Below are 22,135 nucleotides of genomic sequence, written 5' to 3'. Positions count from 1 at the left end.
ATCCCCTCTAGGGGAAAGGGAGGTCACAAAGTCTCACTGGCCATCAATCCCAGACTCCCCCTCTTCTCTCATCCAGAGGGTGCCAGAGCATGATGAATTGTGGGACTCCGGTGGTGTAACCTCCTTCCTCCCTCATCCCCCTCTCTCCTCTGTTTCCCTTTTGTGTTCTGCACTGGGTTCACAATCTACTGAGACCCTCTCTGAGACCACCAAAGATACAGCCTGGAAAATACCTCTCGCTCATTATCATTTTGTCACCTCTCTCTCCCCCAGTTAAACAGTCAGCGATTTGTTGTTATCCTAAAAATCTATGCATATCTTTGAACCGTACGCAAGTTTCTTGAACAACCCTGTTACGTTCTCATACTCACTGTCAAGATTTCTACAGTTGATTTAGTGGTTAGCTACATATTTCTTTCAGTAGAAGGAGAGTACGTATCAGTTACTCCCGATGTGCTCATGTCCATGGCTGAATAGAGATGTGAACTTATAAAGGCAGAGAGCTTCTTTTCTATCTGACACTAAAACATTTGAAAATGTCTGTTTCTGGGTGATCTTATTACAGAGGAACGCTACAGCAGCATTAGCCTAGCCTGGTGCTACTTCAGCCTTTACAGAACAGGGACCCACATCTCTGAGCTGCTCCACAGCCCTCAATCACACTGGCTAACACACACACATGCAAACGCACAAACTTTGTTGGAGTGGATTAAAGTTAACGACAAAACGTTTTTCATGTGTTATTTTTTTATTTATAATGTAACCTCCAATCAATCTTCAAGTGCATTTCTAAAATGTTTTTATTAGTACAGTCTTTAAATCAGCCATCAGACAAAAGCTCGTCCCTCCTTTAGTAGTCAGTTCACAAAGTCCATTTGCAGTTCTACGCTACATTACTGACATTCAGTTCTGTTCCAGGCCTATAAACAGCCATATTTACAGAATCATTATTACAGCAATGGACGTCAATTATATAAAGTTAAAGAATTATATTAATTATAGGAGTTATTAATGGAGTGACTCCATAAGTACATTATATTAAATTTTTAAAGGAGAACATTTCAAAAGTGAAATTAATATCAGGGGTTTTTGTCCCCAATAAAGGGGTTCCAAGGTGAGTTCGCCTCAGCTCATTTATAACGTTAAAAAGCTCTTGAAGCCTACTTAAACACATTATAACTAGCCTGCTATCTGTTATAACACAAATAAACCTGTGTCTAGAACCAACATTCCTCAATGAACATAATAGATGAAACACAGAGCAAAATAATGCTGAATGTATAAATAGTGAATAAAGAGGGAAAAGACCTAATGGAATCCCAGCCCCTACCATGGACTGACTATAATATTCCATGCAGTGGCAGTATGTGGCCAGAGATGGCACTGCTGAGTGCTACTAGCCACACAGAATCATCTTATGCCCCACCTCACTATGACAACATTACCTTCTCCGATCAACATAGCTGACTGAGGTGAGGTACACTTCCTGTTCCTGCATCTCTATGACTGGTCAGTAGTCAGATGTCCATCTATCTATAAGACCTGGAATACAGTGTATTTATACTGATAAAGACCTGTCAAGTCCTTAAAAAAAAACACACACACACACACATATACATATATATATATATATATATATATATATATATATATATACATACATACATACATACATACATACATACATATATATATATATATATATATATATAGAGAGAGAGAGAGAGAGAGAGAAATTCAACCTGCTCCGAGATTTAAAACCTTCTAACTAGAACAGAGTCAACTCACCCCTCACTGACAGAGAATGTACTGAATTATTCAACAAGAACTGCTAACAGATGGGGAACAATATAATCTTCATATGGATCTGATTTGGTACAGAATCCAAGGTCGTGGTATATCCTGTTTAAAATAGTATTCTCCACATGTCTGGAAATATGCAACAGTGATAACAGAAATGGGTTCTAGAAAATTTGCTATGTTGAGTGGATTGCTCTCTGAAGACAGAAGATTTGAGTAAATATTACATTTGTAGGGGCTTTAAAATTAGAGTGATAAAGCTATATCACACGCATCCTCAGATCTGTTCACAGTCCATAAACCACGCCATGCATCATGGGCAGTGTGTGTCAAGTTGTGATGGTCGCAGAAGAGGGATCACATAGGGAGAGACAAAACGATGACATAAACTGACTGTATATCTGATCCCTACAGGTATATGGTAGTGCTGATGAAACAGTTTTCCCTTTCTCTTCAGGTAGCCAGGAGCAGTAACAACACCACTGATATCACATCACACCACATCCTAAATAACCTCATTGCCACAGTTGCCAAACCATCATCAATATCATCGTCATCACCACCATTGTCAACATCCTCATCGACACCTGAATTCTCCTCCCCCTCTTCCTTTCTACCATTAAAGGTGTAAACCACTCTCTCAATGTGATCACGGTCAATAAAGCCCACAGGTGATTAAGGCACTCTGAGTTGGCATGTAACGCTAAGGAATTCCAGTATCACTGAAAGTTCTGTCAATAAATCACAGCAACCCTTTCACACAGCAGACAGAGAGAACACTAGAAACATAACCATAGCCAAAGAGCTCTTCGAGCCATTGAAGGGAAAGAAAGTTCAACATCCTCATAGAGACCTCTCTCTCTCTTTCCCTCTCTCTCACGCAGAAACACTCACAGGGGACAGGCTCTGAGGATCTGATGTGGTTTGGAGAGGCCATTGGAAGTGCTTCTGGTATTTGTATGACCATGGACATGAGGATGGATGCAGACATCAAACAGTAGCAGCAATGAGACAACAGTAATTCAACTCAGTAAGTCTGGACCCCACAGCCTCAGCTGTCTGAAGGACAGACATGATTTCCCAGAAACCTTTGCCCTTTGTAAAGTCACACAGACGAAGACTGAGTGTGTGTGTTTGCGAGAATGGTTTGTTAGTGTTCTGGTCCAGGTGTGAGAAAGGCTTTTGAGGCCGTGAGAAAGACAGGGAAGGAATGAGAGAGCCGGTCCAGGTATGCACATCCTTTCATTCCTCTCTTCCTCTTCCTCACACTTCTCTATCCACATCCCTCCCTCTCTTTTTCTCTGCCCACATTAACATACTCCCAGATTCTAGAACAAGAAACACAAAGACTGGGGAGAAAAGAGAAAATAGTGAAACAGAGAGGAAGAAAGAGCCTGCTGGTTTCTCCCCAGGACATCTAGACAGTATTAGCCACTCCAGTAAAGAGTTCAGGATCCTACCACTGAGAGATGGAGAGTTCCAGTCTGTGTGTATATATCCTGTGTGTGTATATATTCCTGTGTGTGTGTATATTCCTGTGTGTGTGTATATATTCCTGTGTGTGTATTTTCCTGTGTGTGTATATATCCTGTGTGTGTATATATTCCTGTGTGTGTATATATTCCTGTGTGTGTATATATTCCTGTGTGTGTATATATTCCTGTGTGTGTATATATTCCTGTGTGTCTATATATTCCTGTGTGTGTATATATTCCTGTGTGTGTATATATTCCTGTGTGTGTATATATTCCTGTGTGTGTATATATTCCTGTGTGTATATATTCCTGTGTGTGTATATATTCCTGTGTGTGTATATATTCCTGTGTGTGTATATATTCCTGTGTGTGTATATATTCCTGTGTGTGTATATATTCCTGTGTGTGTATATATTCCTGTGTGTGTATATATTCCTGTGTGTGTATATATTCCTGTGTGTGTATATATTCCTGTGTGTGTGTATATATTCCTGTGTGTGTATATATTCCTGTGTGTGTATATATCCTGTGTGTGTATATATTCCTGTGTGTGTGTATTTTCCTGTGTGTGTATATATTCCTGCGTGTGTATATATCCTGTGTGTGTATATATTCCTGTGTGTGTATATATCCTGTGTGTGTATATATCCTGTGTGTGTGTATTTTCCTGTGTGTGTGTATATATTCCTGTGTGTGTATATATTTCTGTGTGTGTATATTTTCCTGTGTGTGTATATATTCCTGTGTGTGTGTGTATTTTCCTGTGTGTGTATATATTCCTGCGTGTGTATATATTCCTGTGTGTGTATATATTCCTGTGTGTGTGTATATATTCCTGTGTGTGTGTATATATTCCTGTGTGTGTATATATTCCTGTGTGTGTATATATCCTGTGTGTGTATATATTCCTGTGTGTGTATATATTCCTGTGTGTGTATATATTCCTGTGTGTGTGTATATATTCCTGTGTGTGTATATATTCCTGTGTGTGTATATATTCCTGTGTGTGTATATATTCTGTGTGTGTATATATCCTGTGTGTGTATATATTCCTGTGTGTGTATATATTCCTGTGTGTGTATATATTCCTGTGTGTGTATATATCCTGTGTGTGTATATATTCCTGTGTGTGTATATATTCCTGTGTGTGTATATATTCCTGTGTGTGTATATATTCCTGTGTGTGTATATATTCCTGTGTGTGTATATATCCTGTGTGTGTATATATTCCTGTGTGTGTATATATTCCTGTGTGTGTATATATTCCTGTGTGTGTATATATTCCTGTGTGTGTATATATTCCTGTGTGTGTATATATTCCTGTGTGTATATATTCATGTGTGTGTATATATTCCTGTGTGTGTATATATTCCTGTGTGTGTATATATTCCTGTGTGTGTGTATTTTCCTGTGCGTGTGTATATATTCCTGTGTGTGTATATATCCTGTGTGTGTATATATTCCTGTGTGTGTATATATTCCTGTGTGTGTATATATTCCTGTGTGTGTATATATTCCTGTGTGTGTATATATTCCTGTGTGTGTATATATTCCTGTGTGTATATATTCCTGTGTGTGTGTATATATTCCTGTGTGTGTATATATTCCTGTGTGTGTATATATTCCTGTGTGTGTATATATTCCTATGTGTGTATATATTCCCGTGTGTGTATATATTCCTGTGTGTGTATATATTCCTGTGTGTGTATATATTCCTGTGTGTGTATATATTCCTGTGTGTGTATATATTCCTGTGTGTGTGTATATATTCCTGTGTGTGTATATATTCCCGTGTGTGTATATATTCCCGTGTGTGTATATATTCCCGTGTGTGTATATATTCCCGTGTGTGTATATATTCCTGTGTGTGTGTATATATTCCTGTGTGTGTATATATTCCTGTGTGTGTATATATTCCTGTGTGTGTGTATTTTCCTGTGTGTGTATATATTCCTGCGTGTGTATATATCCTGTGTGTGTATATATTCCTGTGTGTGTATATATCCTGTGTGTGTATATATCCTGTGTGTGTGTATTTTCCTGTGTGTGTGTATATATTCCTGTGTGTGTATATATTCCTGTGTGTGTATATTTTCCTGTGTGTGTATATATTCCTGTGTGTGTGTATTTTCCTGTGTGTGTATATATTCCTGCGTGTGTATATATTCCTGTGTGTGTATATATTCCTGTGTGTGTATATATTCCTGTGTGTGTATATATTCCTGTGTGTGTGTATATATTCCTGTGTGTGTGTATATATTCCTGTGTGTGTATATATTCCTGTGTGTGTATATATCCTGTGTGTGTATATATTCCTGTGTGTGTATATATTCCTGTGTGTGTATATATTCCTGTGTGTGTGTATATATTCCTGTGTGTGTATATATTCCTGTGTGTGTATATATTCCTGTGTGTGTATATATCCTGTGTGTGTATATATCCTGTGTGTGTATATATTCCTATGTGTGTATATATTCCTGTGTGTGTATATATTCCTGTGTGTGTATATATCCTGTGTGTGTATATATTCCTGTGTGTGTATATATTCCTGTGTGTGTATATATTCCTGTGTGTGTATATATTCCTGTGTGTGTATATATTCCTGTGTGTGTATATATTCCTGTGTGTGTATATATTCCTGTGTGTGTATATATTCCTGCGTGTGTATATATTCCTGCGTGTGTATATATCCTGTGTGTGTATATATCCTGTGTGTGTATATATTCCTGTGTGTGTATTTTCCTGTGTGTGTATATATTCCTGTGTGTGTATATATTCCTGTGTGTGTATATATTCCTGTGTGTGTATATATCCTGTGTGTGTATATATTCCTGTGTGTGTATATATTCCTGTGTGTGTATATATTCCTGTGTGTGTATATATTCCTGTGTGTGTATATATTCCTGTGTGTGTATATATTCCTGTGTGTGTATATATTCCTGTGTGTGTATATATTCCTGTGTGTGTGTATTTTCCTGTGTGTGTATATATTCCTGCGTGTGTATATATTCCTGTGTGTGTATATATTCCTGTGTGTGTATATATTCCTGTGTGTGTATATATTCCTGTGTGTGTGTATATATTCCTGTGTGTGTGTATATATTCCTGTGTGTGTATATATTCCTGTGTGTGTATATATCCTGTGTGTGTATATATTCCTGTGTGTGTATATATTCCTGTGTGTGTATATATTCCTGTGTGTGTGTATATATTCCTGTGTGTGTGTATATATTCCTGTGTGTGTATATATTCCTGTGTGTGTATATATCCTGTGTGTGTATATATCCTGTGTGTATATATTCCTATGTGTGTATATATTCCTATGTGTGTATATATTCCTGTGTGTGAATATATTCCTGTGTGTGTATATATCCTGTGTGTGTATATATTCCTGTGTGTGTATATATTCCTGTGTGTGTATATATTCCTGTGTGTGTATATATTCCTGTGTGTGTATATATTCCTGTGTGTGTATATATTCCTGTGTGTGTATATATTCCTGCGTGTGTATATATTCCTGCGTGTGTATATATCCTGTGTGTGTATATATCCTGTGTGTGTATATATTCCTGTGTGTGTATTTTCCTGTGTGTGTATATATTCCTGTGTGTGTATATATTCCTGTGTGTGTATATATTCCTGTGTGTGTATATATCCTGTGTGTGTATATATTCCTGTGTGTGTATATATTCCTGTGTGTGTATATATTCCTGTGTGTGTATATATTCCTGTGTGTGTATATATTCCTGTGTATGTATATATTCCTGTGTGTGTATATATTCCTGTGTGTGTATATATTCCTGTGTGTGTATATATCCTGTGTGTGTATATATTCCTGTGTGTGTATATATTCCTGCGTGTGTATATATCCTGTGTGTGTATATATTCCTGTGTGTATATATCCTGTGTGTGTGTATTTTCCTGTGTGTGTGTATATATCCTGTGTGTGTATATATCCTGTGTGTGTATATATCCTGTGTGTGTGTATTTTCCTGTGTGTGTATATATCCTGTGTGTGTGTATTTTCCTGTGTGTGTATATATTCCTGCGTGTGTATATATCCTGTGTGTGTATATATTCCTGTGTGTGTATATATTCCTGTGTGTGTGTATTTTCCTGTGTGTGTATATATATTCCTGTGTGTGTGTATATATTCCTGTGTGTGTATATATTCCTGTGTGTGTATATATTCCCGTGTGTGTATATATTCCTGTGTGTGTATATATTCCTGTGTGTGTATATATCCTGTGTGTGTATATATTCCTGTGTGTGTATATTTTCCTGTGCGTGTGTATATATTCCTGTGTGTGTGTATATATTCCTGTGTGTGTATATATTCCTGTGTGTGTATATATTCCTGTGTGTGTATATATTCTGTGTGTGTATATATCCTGTGTGTGTATATATTCCTGTGTGTGTATATATTCCTGTGTGTGTATATATTCCTGTGTGTGTATATATCCTGTGTGTGTATATATTCCTGTGTGTGTATATATTCCTGTGTGTGTATATATTCCTGTGTGTGTATATATTCCTGTGTGTGTATATATCCTGTGTGTGTATATATTCCTGTGTGTGTATATATTCCTGTGTGTATATATTCCTGTGTGTGTATATATTCCTGTGTGTGTATATATTCCTGTGTGTGTATATATTCCTGTGTGTATATATTCATGTGTGTGTATATATTCCTGTGTGTGTATATATTCCTGTGTGTGTATATATTCCTGTGTGTGTGTATTTTCCTGTGCGTGTGTATATATTCCTGTGTGTGTATATATCCTGTGTGTGTATATATTCCTGTGTGTGTATATATTCCTGTGTGTGTATATATTCCTGTGTGTGTATATATTCCTGTGTGTGTATATATTCCTGTGTGTGTATATATTCCTGTGTGTATATATTTCTGTGTGTGTGTATATATTCCTGTGTGTGTATATATTCCTGTGTGTGTATATATTCCTGTGTGTGTATATATTCCTATGTGTGTATATATTCCCGTGTGTGTATATATTCCTGTGTGTGTATATATTCCTGTGTGTGTATATATTCCTGTGTGTGTATATATTCCTGTGTGTGTGTATATATTCCTGTGTGTGTATATATTCCCGTGTGTGTATATATTCCTGTGTGTGTATATATTCCTGTGTGTGTATATATTCCTGTGTGTGTATATATTCCTGTGTGTGTGTATATATTCCTGTGTGTGTATATATTCCTGTGTGTGTATATATTCCTGTGTGTGTGTATTTTCCTGTGTGTGTATATATTCCTGCGTGTGTATATATCCTGTGTGTGTATATATTCCTGTGTGTGTATATATCCTGTGTGTGTATATATCCTGTGTGTGTGTATTTTCCTGTGTGTGTGTATATATTCCTGTGTGTGTATATATTCCTGTGTGTGTATATTTTCCTGTGTGTGTATATTTTCCTGTGTGTGTATATATTCCTGTGTGTGTATATATTCCTGTGTGTGTATATATTCCTGTGTGTGTATATATTCCTGTGTGTGTGTATATATTCCTGTGTGTGTGTATATATTCCTGTGTGTGTATATATTCCTGTGTGTGTATATATCCTGTGTGTGTATATATTCCTGTGTGTGTATATATTCCTGTGTGTGTATATATTCCTGTGTGTGTGTATATATTCCTGTGTGTGTATATATTCCTGTGTGTGTATATATTCCTGTGTGTGTATATATCCTGTGTGTGTATATATCCTGTGTGTGTATATATTCCTATGTGTGTATATATTCCTGTGTGTGTATATATTCCTGTGTGTGTATATATCCTGTGTGTGTATATATTCCTGTGTGTGTATATATTCCTGTGTGTGTATATATTCCTGTGTGTGTATATATTCCTGTGTGTGTATATATTCCTGTGTGTGTATATATTCCTGTGTGTGTATATATTCCTGTGTGTGTATATATTCCTGCGTGTGTATATATTCCTGCGTGTGTATATATCCTGTGTGTGTATATATCCTGTGTGTGTATATATTCCTGTGTGTGTATTTTCCTGTGTGTGTATATATTCCTGTGTGTGTATATATTCCTGTGTGTGTATATATTCCTGTGTGTGTATATATCCTGTGTGTGTATATATTCCTGTGTGTGTATATATTCCTGTGTGTGTATATATTCCTGTGTGTGTATATATTCCTGTGTGTGTATATATTCCTGTGTGTGTATATATTCCTGTGTGTGTATATATTCCTGTGTGTGTGTATTTTCCTGTGTGTGTATATATTCCTGCGTGTGTATATATTCCTGTGTGTGTATATATTCCTGTGTGTGTATATATTCCTGTGTGTGTATATATTCCTGTGTGTGTGTATATATTCCTGTGTGTGTGTATATATTCCTGTGTGTGTATATATTCCTGTGTGTGTATATATCCTGTGTGTGTATATATTCCTGTGTGTGTATATATTCCTGTGTGTGTATATATCCTGTGTGTGTATATATTCCTGTGTGTGTATATATTCCTGTGTGTGTGTATATATTCCTGTGTGTGTGTATATATTCCTGTGTGTGTATATATTCCTGTGTGTGTATATATCCTGTGTGTGTATATATCCTGTGTGTGTATATATTCCTATGTGTGTATATATTCCTATGTGTGTATATATTCCTGTGTGTGAATATATTCCTGTGTGTGTATATATCCTGTGTGTGTATATATTCCTGTGTGTGTATATATTCCTGTGTGTGTATATATTCCTGTGTGTGTATATATTCCTGTGTGTGTATATATTCCTGTGTGTGTATATATTCCTGTGTGTGTATATATTCCTGCGTGTGTATATATTCCTGCGTGTGTATATATTCCTGCGTGTGTATATATCCTGTGTGTGTATATATCCTGTGTGTGTATATATTCCTGTGTGTGTATTTTCCTGTGTGTGTATATATTCCTGTGTGTGTATATATTCCTGTGTGTGTATATATTCCTGTGTGTGTATATATCCTGTGTGTGTATATATTCCTGTGTGTGTATATATTCCTGTGTGTGTATATATTCCTGTGTGTGTATATATTCCTGTGTGTGTATATATTCCTGTGTATGTATATATTCCTGTGTGTGTATATATTCCTGTGTGTGTATATATTCCTGTGTGTATATATCCTGTGTGTGTATATATTCCTGTGTGTGTATATATTCCTGCGTGTGTATATATCCTGTGTGTGTATATATTCCTGTGTGTATATATCCTGTGTGTGTGTATTTTCCTGTGTGTGTGTATATATCCTGTGTGTGTATATATCCTGTGTGTGTATATATCCTGTGTGTGTGTATTTTCCTGTGTGTGTATATATCCTGTGTGTGTGTATTTTCCTGTGTGTGTATATATTCCTGCGTGTGTATATATCCTGTGTGTGTATATATTCCTGTGTGTGTATATATTCCTGTGTGTGTGTATTTTCCTGTGTGTGTATATATATTCCTGTGTGTGTGTATATATTCCTGTGTGTGTATATATTCCTGTGTGTGTATATATTCCTGTGTGTGTATATATTCCTGTGTGTGTATATATTCCTGTGTGTGTATATATTCCTGTGTGTGTGTATATATTCCTGTGTGTGTATATATTCCTGTGTGTGTATATATTCCTGTGTGTGTATATATTCCTGTGTGTGTATATATCCTGTGTGTGTATATATTCCTGTGTGATGGGAGACAGCAGGGGGGGTGTGAGTTATATCACATGATTCTTCCGCCGTCTCCACGTGAGGCTCGGTCGACACACAACGTGGGTACTGAACTCCAAAGAGTGGCCTTGTCCCTCTCTCACACACGCACACACACGCACACACACGCACAAACACACACACGCACAAACACACACACGCACACACACACACACGCACACACACGCACACGCACACACACACACTTAGAAGCATAATGTATATTTATATATGAGAGAAGGAGGAATAGTACATAAGTTGGGAGCTGTATTTATAGTAAAACTATGAGGGCAACGTATTGATTAACAATGAAAGAGACCAGTCTCTCTCCCTTCCTTAAGTTGGGAGCTGTATTTATAGTAAAACTATGAGGGCAACGTATTGATTAACAATGAAAGAGACCAGTCTCTCTCCCTTCCTTAAGTTGGGAGCTGTATTTATAGTAAAACTATGAGGGCAACGTATTGATTAACAATGAAAGAGACCAGTCTCTCTCCCTTCCTTAAGTTGGGAGCTGTATTTATAGTAAAACTATGAGGGCAACGTATTGATTAACAATGAAAGAGACCAGTCTCTCTCCCTTCCTTAAGTTGGGAGCTGTATTTATAGTAAAACTATGAGGGCAACGTATTGATTAACAATGAAAGAGACCAGTCTCTCTCCCTTCCTTAAGTTGGGAGCTGTATTTATAGTAAAACTATGAGGGCAACGTATTGATTAACAATGAAAGAGACCAGTCTCTCTCCCTTCCTTAAGTTGGGAGCTGTATTTATAGTAAAACTATGAGGGCAACGTATTGATTAACAATGAAAGAGACCAGTCTCTCTCCCTTCCTTAAGTTGGGAGCTGTATTTATAGTAAAACTATGAGGGCAACGTATTGATTAACAATGAAAGAGACCAGTCTCTCTCCCTTCCTTAAGTTGGGAGCTGTATTTATAGTAAAACTATGAGGGCAACGTATTGATTAACAATGAAAGAGACCAGTCTCTCTCCCTTCCTTAAGTTGGGAGCTGTATTTATAGTAAAACTATGAGGGCAACGTATTGATTAACAATGAAAGAGACCAGTCTCTCTCCCTTCCTTAAGTTGGGAGCTGTATTTATAGTAAAACTATGAGGGCAACGTATTGATTAACAATGAAAGAGACCAGTCTCTCTCCCTTCCTTAAGTTGGGAGCTGTATTTATAGTAAAACTATGAGGGCAACGTATTGATTAACAATGAAAGAGACCAGTCTCTCTCCCTTCCTTAAGTTGGGAGCTGTATTTATAGTAAAACTATGAGGGCAACGTATTGATTAACAATGAAAGAGACCAGTCTCTCTCCCTTCCTTAAGTTGGGAGCTGTATTTATAGTAAAACTATGAGGGCAACGTATTGATTAACAATGAAAGAGACCAGTCTCTCTCCCTTCCTTAAGTTGGGAGCTGTATTTATAGTAAAACTATGAGGGCAACGTATTGATTAACAATGAAAGAGACCAGTCTCTCTCCCTTCCTTAAGTTGGGAGCTGTATTTATAGTAAAACTATGAGGGCAACGTATTGATTAACAATGAAAGAGACCAGTCTCTCTCCCTTCCTTAAGTTGGGAGCTGTATTTATAGTAAAACTATGAGGGCAACGTATTGATTAACAATGAAAGAGACCAGTCTCTCTCCCTTCCTTAAGTTGGGAGCTGTATTTATAGTAAAACTATGAGGGCAACGTATTGATTAACAATGAAAGAGACCAGTCTCTCTCCCTTCCTTAAGTTGGGAGCTGTATTTATAGTAAAACTATGAGGGCAACGTATTGATTAACAATGAAAGAGACCAGTCTCTCTCCCTTCCTTAAGTTGGGAGCTGTATTTATAGTAAAACTATGAGGGCAACGTATTGATTAACAATGAAAGAGACCAGTCTCTCTCCCTTCCTTAAGTTGGGAGCTGTATTTATAGTAAAACTATGAGGGCAACGTATTGATTAACAATGAAAGAGACCAGTCTCTCTCCCTTCCTTAAGTTGGGAGCTGTATTTATAGTAAAACTATGAGGGCAACGTATTGATTAACAATGAAAGAGACCAGTCTCTCTCCCTTCCTTAAGTTGGGAGCTGTATTTATAGTAAAACTATGAGGGCAACGTATTGATTAACAATGAAAGAGACCAGTCTCTCTCCCTTCCTTAAGTTGGGAGCTGTATTTATAGTAAAACTATGAGGGCAACGTATTGATTAACAATGAAAGAGACCAGTCTCTCTCCCTTCCTTAAGTTGGGAGCTGTATTTATAGTAAAACTATGAGGGCAACGTATTGATTAACAATGAAAGAGACCAGTCTCTCTCCCTTCCTTAAGTTGGGAGCTGTATTTATAGTAAAACTATGAGGGCAACGTATTGATTAACAATGAAAGAGACCAGTCTCTCTCCCTTCCTTAAGTTGGGAGCTGTATTTATAGTAAAACTATGAGGGCAACGTATTGATTAACAATGAAAGAGACCAGTCTCTCTCCCTTCCTTAAGTTGGGAGCTGTATTTATAGTAAAACTATGAGGGCAACGTATTGATTAACAATGAAAGAGACCAGTCTCTCTCCCTTCCTTAAGTTGGGAGCTGTATTTATAGTAAAACTATGAGGGCAACGTATTGATTAACAATGAAAGAGACCAGTCTCGCTCCCTTCCTTCAGCCCCCCCCCCCCATGATGATTGTTCTCCATCAGTGCTCATTAAAATTCCTGGGGGAGCTGTGTGATAAATATTTAGGTGGATGAGGACACACTCTAAACACTCTTGAGGAGCAGAGTGGAGGCTAGCAGCAGATCGCACTAAGTGCCCCAACGCCACCGCTAAGCATTCTGCCTCCCCTTCAGCTCCAAGGAGATTTGTATATGTGAAGTACTTACTGTCAAGATAACCAGCACAGGGAGAGAGGGGGCAAGATTAATAGCGAAGCCAGCCAACCGTGTGGTGTGTATGTGTGTGTATGAGATTTGAAAAAGTTTAGAAATGAACATGCACACACACGTTCAATTGTTATTGTCACATGCACAAGTACATTGAAATGCTTAACTTGCATGATCTAACCAACAGTGCAGTTATCAATATCAAAATAGTATAACTAACCTTTAGATAATAATATATATTTTTGAAGTATAAATACACATACAGTTGAAGTCGGAAGTTTACATACACTTAGGTTGGAGTCATTAAAACTCATTTTTCAACCACTTCACAAATTTCTTGTTAACAAACTATAGTTTTGGCAAGTCGGTTAGGACATCTACTTTGTGCATGACACAAGTCATTTTTTTACAGACAGATTATTTCACTTATAATTCACTGTATCACAATTCCAGTGGGTCAGAAGTTTACATACACTAAGTTGACTGTGCCTTTAAACAGCTTGGACATTTCCAGAAAATGATGTCATGGCTTTAGAAGCTTCTGATAGGCTAATTGACATAATTTGAGGCAATTGGAGGTGTACCTGTGGATGTATTTCAAGGCCGAACTTCAAACTCAGTGCCACTTTGCTTGACATCATGGGAAAATCAAAAGAAATCAGCCAAGACCTCCACAAGTCAAAATTGGAGACCTCCACAAATCTGGTGCATCCTTGGGAGCAATTTCTAAATACCTGAAGGTACCACGTTCATCTGTACAAACAATAGCATGCAAGTATAAACACCATGGAAGCACGCAGCCGTGATACCACTCAGGAAGGAGACGCGTTCTGTCTCCTAGAGATTAACGTACTGCGAAAAGTGCAAATCAATCCCAGAACAACAGCAAAGGACCTTGTGAAGATGCTTGCGGAAACAGGTACACAAGTATCTATATCCACAGTAAAACGATTCCTATATCGACATAACCTGAAAGACCGCTCAGCAAGGAAGAAGCCACTGCTCCAAAACCGCAATAAAAAGCGAGACTTCGGTTTGCAACTGCACATGTGGACAAAGATCTTACTTTTTGGAGAAATGTCCTCTGGTCTGATGAAACAAAAATAGAACTGTTTGGCCATAATGACTATCGTTATGTTTGGAGGAAAACGGGTGAGGCTTGCAAGCTGAAGAACACCATCCCATCCATGAAGCACGGGGATGGCAGCTAATTAAATAATAAATAAAACTGGCCTTCTTTAGACTAGTTGAGTATCTGGAGCATCAGCATTTGTGGGTTTGATTACAGGCTCAACATGGCCAGAAACAAAGACCTTTCTTCTGAAACTCGTCAGTCTATTCTTATTCTGAAAAATTAAGGAAATTATTAATTAATTAATTCCATGTGAGAAATTGCCAAGAAACTGAAGATCTAATACAACGCTGTGTACTACTCCCTTCACAGAACAGCGCAAACTGTCTCGTTCCAGAATAAAAAGAGAAGTGGGAGGCCCCGGTGCACAACTGAGCAAGAGGACAAGTACATTAGAGTGTCTAGTTTGAGAAACAGACGCCTTACAAGTCCTCAACTGGCAGCTTTATTAAATAGTACCCGCAAAACACCAGTCTCAACGTCAACAGTGAAGAGGAGACTCCGGGATGCTGGCCTTCTAGGCAGAGTTGCAAAGAAAAGCCATATCTCAGACTGGCCAATAAAAACAAAAAATTAAGATGGGCAAAAGAACACAGACACTGGACAGAGGAACTCTGCCTAGAAGGCCAGCATTCCGGAGTCGCCTCTTCACTGTTGACGTTGAGACTGGTGTTTTGCAGGTAATATTTAATGAATTCTACAATGTAGAAAATAGTAAAAATAAAGAAAAACCCTTAAATGAGTAGCTGTGTCCAAATGAAAGGCATTGAGTTCGTCTGGCACACACACACACACACACTGTTAACATTCTCATTAACCACATTAATCAGACGTGGACTCCCTACTACTGTTCCAGAGGCTTATTGTCTGTTACTGAGAGGGGGTCACACAAATAGAGGGGCCCTGTTCTGTTCCTGCATTCTATTATTCCTGAGGACGGGAAACAGATCATAATTCCTACAGTCAGCAGAATGTTCTGGGAGAGGGAGAGAGAGATGAAGTGAGTGAGAGAAAGAGAGAGTTGAAGTGTGTTTGTCTCCTCAATATGCATGTTTGTCAGATACTGTGTTGGTCTTGTCTGTGTGTAACATGTCTATCAGCCTCAGGTTGTTTCAGATTTTTTATTGTTATATCAAAGTAGACATGATTTCCCCTATTTAAACAAAATTATTCTCAACCACACTACTGAAAGACAAAGATCAAAAGGAGAAAAACAGAGGAAGAGAGAAAGGATGAGAGAGAGGGAGAAAGTGGCGTTCTGCTCATCTTAATTGATGTGTAATTTCAGTAATGCTCATGCACGGAGGGACCAGAGTTTGGGACTGCTTTTGACCTCCTCCATTCCTGTCGTTATTTAAAGAGTATGTTATAATATCTCACATCTCAAAATAGGACTACTTAATGTTAGATCCCTCACTTCTAAGGCAGTCATAGTCAATGAACTAAACACTGTTCATTACCTTGATGTGATTGGCCTGACTGACACATGGCTCAAGCCTGATTAATTTACTGTGTTAAATGAGAACTCTCCTCCAGGTTACAGCTGTGACCATATCCCCCCGCGCATCTGCAAAGGTGGAGGTGTTGCTAACATTTATGATAGCAAATTTCAATTTACCCCCCCCCCCCCCCCCCCCAAAAAAAAATACTACGTTTCATCTTTTGAGCTTCTAGTCATCAAATCTACGTAGCCTACTCAATCACTTTTTATGGGCACTGTTTACAGGCCCCCTGTACCGTATACAGTGTTCCTCACTGAGTTCCCTGAATTCTTATCAGACCTTGTAGTCATGGCAGATAATATTCACATTTTTGGTGACTTCAATATTCACATGGAAAAGTCCACAGACCAACTCCAAAAGGCTTTGGGAGCCATCATCGACTGAAAGGGTTTTGTCCAACATGTCTCTAGACCTACACATTGCCACAGTCATACCCTGGATCTAGTTTTGTCCCATGGAATAAATATTGTGGATCTAAATGTTTTTTCCTCATAATCCTGGATTATCGGACCACCATTTAACATTTGCAATCGCAACAAATAATCTGCTCAGATCCTAACTACTGATTATCAAAAGCCACGCTATAAATTCTCAGACAACCCAAAGATTGCTAGATGCCCTTCCAGACTCCCTCCGCTTACCCAAGGACTTCGGAGTACAAAAATCAGTTAACCACCTAACCGAGGATCTAAATTTAACCTTGCTTAATACCCTAGAGGCAGTCACACCTCTAAAAACTAAAAACATTTGTCACAAGAAATGACCTCCCTGGTATACAGAAAATAACCAAGCCCTGAAGCAAGCTTCCAGAAAATTGGAATGTAAATGGCGCTCCCCCAAACTGGAAGTCTTCTGACTACTGTGCGATATTGAAGAGCCCTCACTGCTGTGCTATGAGCCTATTTTTCCAACCTAATTGAGGAGAATAAAAACAATTCAAAATATATTTTTGATACTGTCGCAAAGCTAACTAAAAAGCAGCCTTCCCCAAGTGTGGATGGCCTTCACTTCAGCACTACACAGACCTGCCAGGACCAAGGATCAATGGAGATACCAAAGTTTTTAAATCCTGTCTCAATCAACACATACACGAAAATAGTCATGGCCTCTAAACCTTCCAGCTGCCTACTGGACCCTATTCCAACTAAACTACTGAAAGAGATACTTCCTGTGCTTGGCCCTCCTATGTTGAAAGTAATAAACGGCTCCCTATCCTCCGGATGTGTACCAAACTCACTAAAAATGGCAGTAATAAAGCCTCTCCTGAAAAATACAATAATAATCAGCCTATATCGAATCTCCCATTCCTCTCAAGACAAATAATGTATACAAAACACTCCAGTCAGGTTTTAGACCCCATCATAGCACTGAGACTGCACTCGTGAAGGTGATGAATCACCTTTTAATGGCATCAGACCAAGGCTCTGAATCTGTCCTCGTGCTCCTAGACCTAAGTCCCACTTTTGACACAGTCGATCACCACATTCTTTTGAAGAGATTGGAAACTCTAATTGGTCTACACGGACAAGTTCTTGCCTGGTTTAGATCTTATCTGTCAGAAAGATATCAGTTCGTCCTCTGACAAATCAATGGTAAGTTTCGGTGTTCCTCAAGGTTCCGTTTTAGGCCCACTATTGTTTTCACTATATATTCTACCTCTTGGTGATGTCATTTGTAAAAACAAAATGTTAACTTTCACTGCTATGCAGATGACACACAGCTGTACATTTCGATGAAACATGGTGAAGCCCCAAAATTGCCTACCTTGGAAGCCTGTGTTTCAGACATAAGGAAGTGGATGGCGGCAAATGTTTTACTTTTAAACTTGGACAAAACAGAGATGCTCGTTCTACATCCCAAGAAACAAAGAGATCTGCTGTTTGATCTGACAATTAATCTTGATGGTTGTACAGTCGTCTCAAATAAAACTGTGAAGGACCTTAGCGTTACTCTGGATCCTGATCTCTCTTTTGATGAACATATCAAGAATATTCAAGAGCAGCTTTTTCTAACTTCCATATTTTCTTCAACCTTTTTGTCCAAAAATGATGCATAAAAGCTAACCCATGCTTTTGTCACTTCTAGATTACACTACTGCAATGCTCTACTCTTCAGCTACCCAGATAAAGCACTAATAAACAGCTACCCAGATAAAGCACTAAATACATCTGCTAGAATCTTGACTAGAACCAACAAATTCAAACAAATTCAATCATATTCAATCACTCCAGTGCCTCTCTACACTGGTTTCTTGTTAAGGCTAGGGTGGATTTCTAGGTTTTATTGCCAACTTTCAAAGCATTAAATAGACTTGCTCCTACCTATTTCTGATTTGATCCTGCCGTACATATCTATACCTACGCTCACAATAAAGTATACCTCCTTAATGTACCTAAAACATTTAAGAAAGCAGCTGGAGGCAGGGCTTTCTCTTATAGAGCTCCATTTTTATGGAATGGTCTGCCTATCCATCAGAGACGCAGACTCGGTCTCAACTTTACTCTACATCAGTAGGTCCTATGATTGAGTGTAGTTTGGCCCAGGGGTGCAAAGGTGAATGGCAATGCACTGGAGTGACGAACCGCCCTTGCTGTCTCTGCATGGCTGGCTCCCCTCTCTCCACTGGGATTCTCTGGCTCTGACCCTATTGCGGGGGTTGAGTCACTGGCTTACTAGTGTTCTCCCATGCCGTACCTATAAGGGGTGCGTAACGTCGTGCCAGGCTTTATTCGCTATACTCGACTTGAGTGGGTTGAGTCACTGACGTGATCTTCCTATCCAGTTTTGCGCCCCCTCGGGCTTGCGGTGGAGGAGATCTTCATGGGCTATACTCAGACTTGTAAGTTGGTGGTCTGCTAATATCCCCCTAGTGGTGTGGGGCTGTGCTTAGGTAAAGTGGGTGGGGTTACAGTTCCACGACCATTCCTCAGAACTACCTGGCCTGATGACTCATGGCTGTCCCTGTCCCCAGTCCACCTTGTCGTGCTGCCGCTCCAGTTTCAACTGTTCTCCCTGCGGAGATGGAACCCTGACCTGTTCACCGGACGTGCTACCTTGTCATGCTGCTGCTCCAGTTTAAACTGTTCTGCCTGCGGAGATGGAACCCTGACCTGTTCACCGGACATGCTACCTTGTCATGCTGCTGCTCCAGTTTCAACTGTTCTGCCTGCGGAGATGGAACCCTGACCTGTTCACCGGACGTGCTTCCTTGTCATGCTGCTGCTCCAGTTTAAACTGTTCTGCCTGCGGAGATGGAACCCTGACCTGTTTACCGGACGTGCTACCTTGTCATGCTGCTGCTCCAGTTTAAACTGTTCTGCCTGCGGAGATGGAACCCTGACCTGTTCACCGGACATGCTACCTTGTCATGCTGCTGCTCCAGTTTAAACTGTTCTGCCTGCGGAGATGGAACCCTGACCTGTTCACCGGACATGCTACCTTGTCATGCTGCTGCTCCAGTTTAAACTGTTCTGCCTGCGGAGATGGAACCCTGACCTGTTCACCGGACGTGCTTCCTTGTCATGCTGCTGCTCCAGTTTCAACTGTTCTGCCTGCGGAGATGGAACCCTGACCTGTTCACCGGAAGTGCTACCTTGTCCCGAACCTGCTGTTTTCGACCCTCTCTCTCCCTCTCTACCGCACCTGCTGTCTCAACCTTTGAATGCTCGGCTAAGAAAAGCCAACTGACATTTACTCCTGAGGTGCTGACCTGTTGCACCCTCTACAACCACTGTGATTATTATCTGACCCTGCTGGTCATCTATGAAAGTTTGAACATCTTGAAGAACAATCTCTTACAATCTCCACCCGGCAGCCGGGAAGAGGACTGGCCACCTCTCAGCCGGAAGAGGACTGGCCACCTCTCAGACCCTGGTTCCTCTCTAGGTTTCTTCCTAAGTTCCTGCCTTTCTAGGGAGTTCTTCCTAGCCACCACGCTTCTATATCTGCATTGCTTTCTGTTTGGGTTTTCTGTATAAGAATTTTGTGACATCTGCTGATGTAAAATGGGCTTTATAAATAAATGTGATTTTAATAGCATTTTGATAGTGTTCTAATTGTATTCTGATAGCAGTTTGATTGGATTCTGATTGGATTCTGATAGCACTCGTGCTAATAAACATTGTATTTGTGCCAAGATACAAAAATAACTGATATACAACTTCTGTTAGTGTTCTGATAAGGTTAGCGCTAAATGAATGCTCTCAGGTTTCTCTGAATGTCTGGATCCTACAAGTCTATATTATCGTTCCATTTCCCCCCGTCATTTCTGAAGCATTGATCCTATGCTTTCTTATTTATTTATGTGTGCTTATTTATGTGTGTGTTGTGAAGCTGGGCTGCCTTGGCCCATGTTATCACAAGCTCCATCTCCACTCAACCCATAGCCCTCATTTACACATACACCAACACATACCATATAGACTACATACTAACCTCCATTCACACACCTCCTTTGGCAAAGGCGTCACAGGGAAGTGAGGGCTAGGGAAACTGAGGCAAATGCCCTTACAGCCACCCGTGTGTGTGTCACAAAGAGGAATGGGTCGCAAAAGAATGTTTGTGCACACGCACACACACTACGATGGAGTGCAGGGCATTGGGGTACTGGGGGTATTCTTCAGGGCTGAGGTAAGGGGTAAAGTGAGGTGGTTCCACTAGAGATCAACACAAAGCCTTCTGCTGTCTACTGCTCTTAGCTCCACAGGATTTACTGCTGCTATTAGTCTCTGTACTCCTCCTGTAGCACTTTCTTCAAATACTAGCACATACACACACAGTCTTGTTTAACTAACCTTGTGGGGACACACAATTGATTCCCATTTAAAATCCTATTTTCCCAAACCCCAAAATAGTATTTTTCCTTGTGGGGACCAGCAAACTGTTCTGGTACTCACAAGGATAGTGAACCCACCCACCCACACACACTCTCTTTATCTTTCTACAGAGGAATAGTTGAGGAGCTCTTTAACCAATGGAACGCATGGATTTTACACAGAACATTTGGATAAACTCTGTGCGAGAGGTGTGTGTGTGTGTGTGTGTGAGAGAGAAGGAGAAGGCTTGAGCGGGCATGTCCCCCCTTCCCTCCTGCCATACCCCGTCCTCTTCTCCTACCTCACTCCCCACCCTCTTCTCCTGCCTCACTCCCCGTCCTCTTCTCCTACCTCACTCCCCACCCTCTTCTCCTGCCATACCCCGTCCTCTTCTCCTGCCTCACTCCCCGTCCTCTTCTCCTGCCTCACTCCCCGCCCTCTTCTCCTACCTCACTCCCCGCCCTCTTCTCCTGCCTCACTCCCCGTCCTCTTCTCCTGCCATACCCCGTCCTCTTCTCCTGCCATACCCCGTCCTCTTCTCCTGCCTCACTCCCCGTCCTCTTCTCCTGCCATACCCCGTCCTCTTCTCCTGCCTCACTCCCCTCCCTCTTCTCCTACCTCACTCCCCTCCCTCTTCTCCTGCCTCACTCCCGTCCTCTTCTCCTACCTCACTCCCCTCCCTCTTCTCCTACCTCACTCCCCTCCCTCTTCTCCTACCTCACTCCCCGTCCTCTTCTCCTGCCATACCCCGTCCTCTTCTCCTACCTCACTCCCCTCCCTCTTCTCCTACCTCACTCCCCTCCCTCTTCTCCTACCTCACTCCCCGTCCTCTT

General features: G+C 39.9%; 1 protein-coding gene across 2 annotated transcripts in view; it reads right to left on the bottom strand.

The window, feature by feature from the left end:
- The window catches only part of gmds (GDP-mannose 4,6-dehydratase), a 256,515-nt gene that overhangs the window by 1,603 nt on the left and 232,777 nt on the right, over positions 1-22,135 (bottom strand). The window lies entirely within an intron of this gene.

This window comes from Oncorhynchus mykiss, chromosome 5, assembly GCF_013265735.2.
Source record: "Oncorhynchus mykiss isolate Arlee chromosome 5, USDA_OmykA_1.1, whole genome shotgun sequence".
Lineage (NCBI taxonomy): Eukaryota > Metazoa > Chordata > Actinopteri > Salmoniformes > Salmonidae > Oncorhynchus > Oncorhynchus mykiss.
The sequence above is the reverse complement of the archived record's forward strand: the minus strand, read 5'-3'. Positions and strand labels throughout refer to the sequence as shown.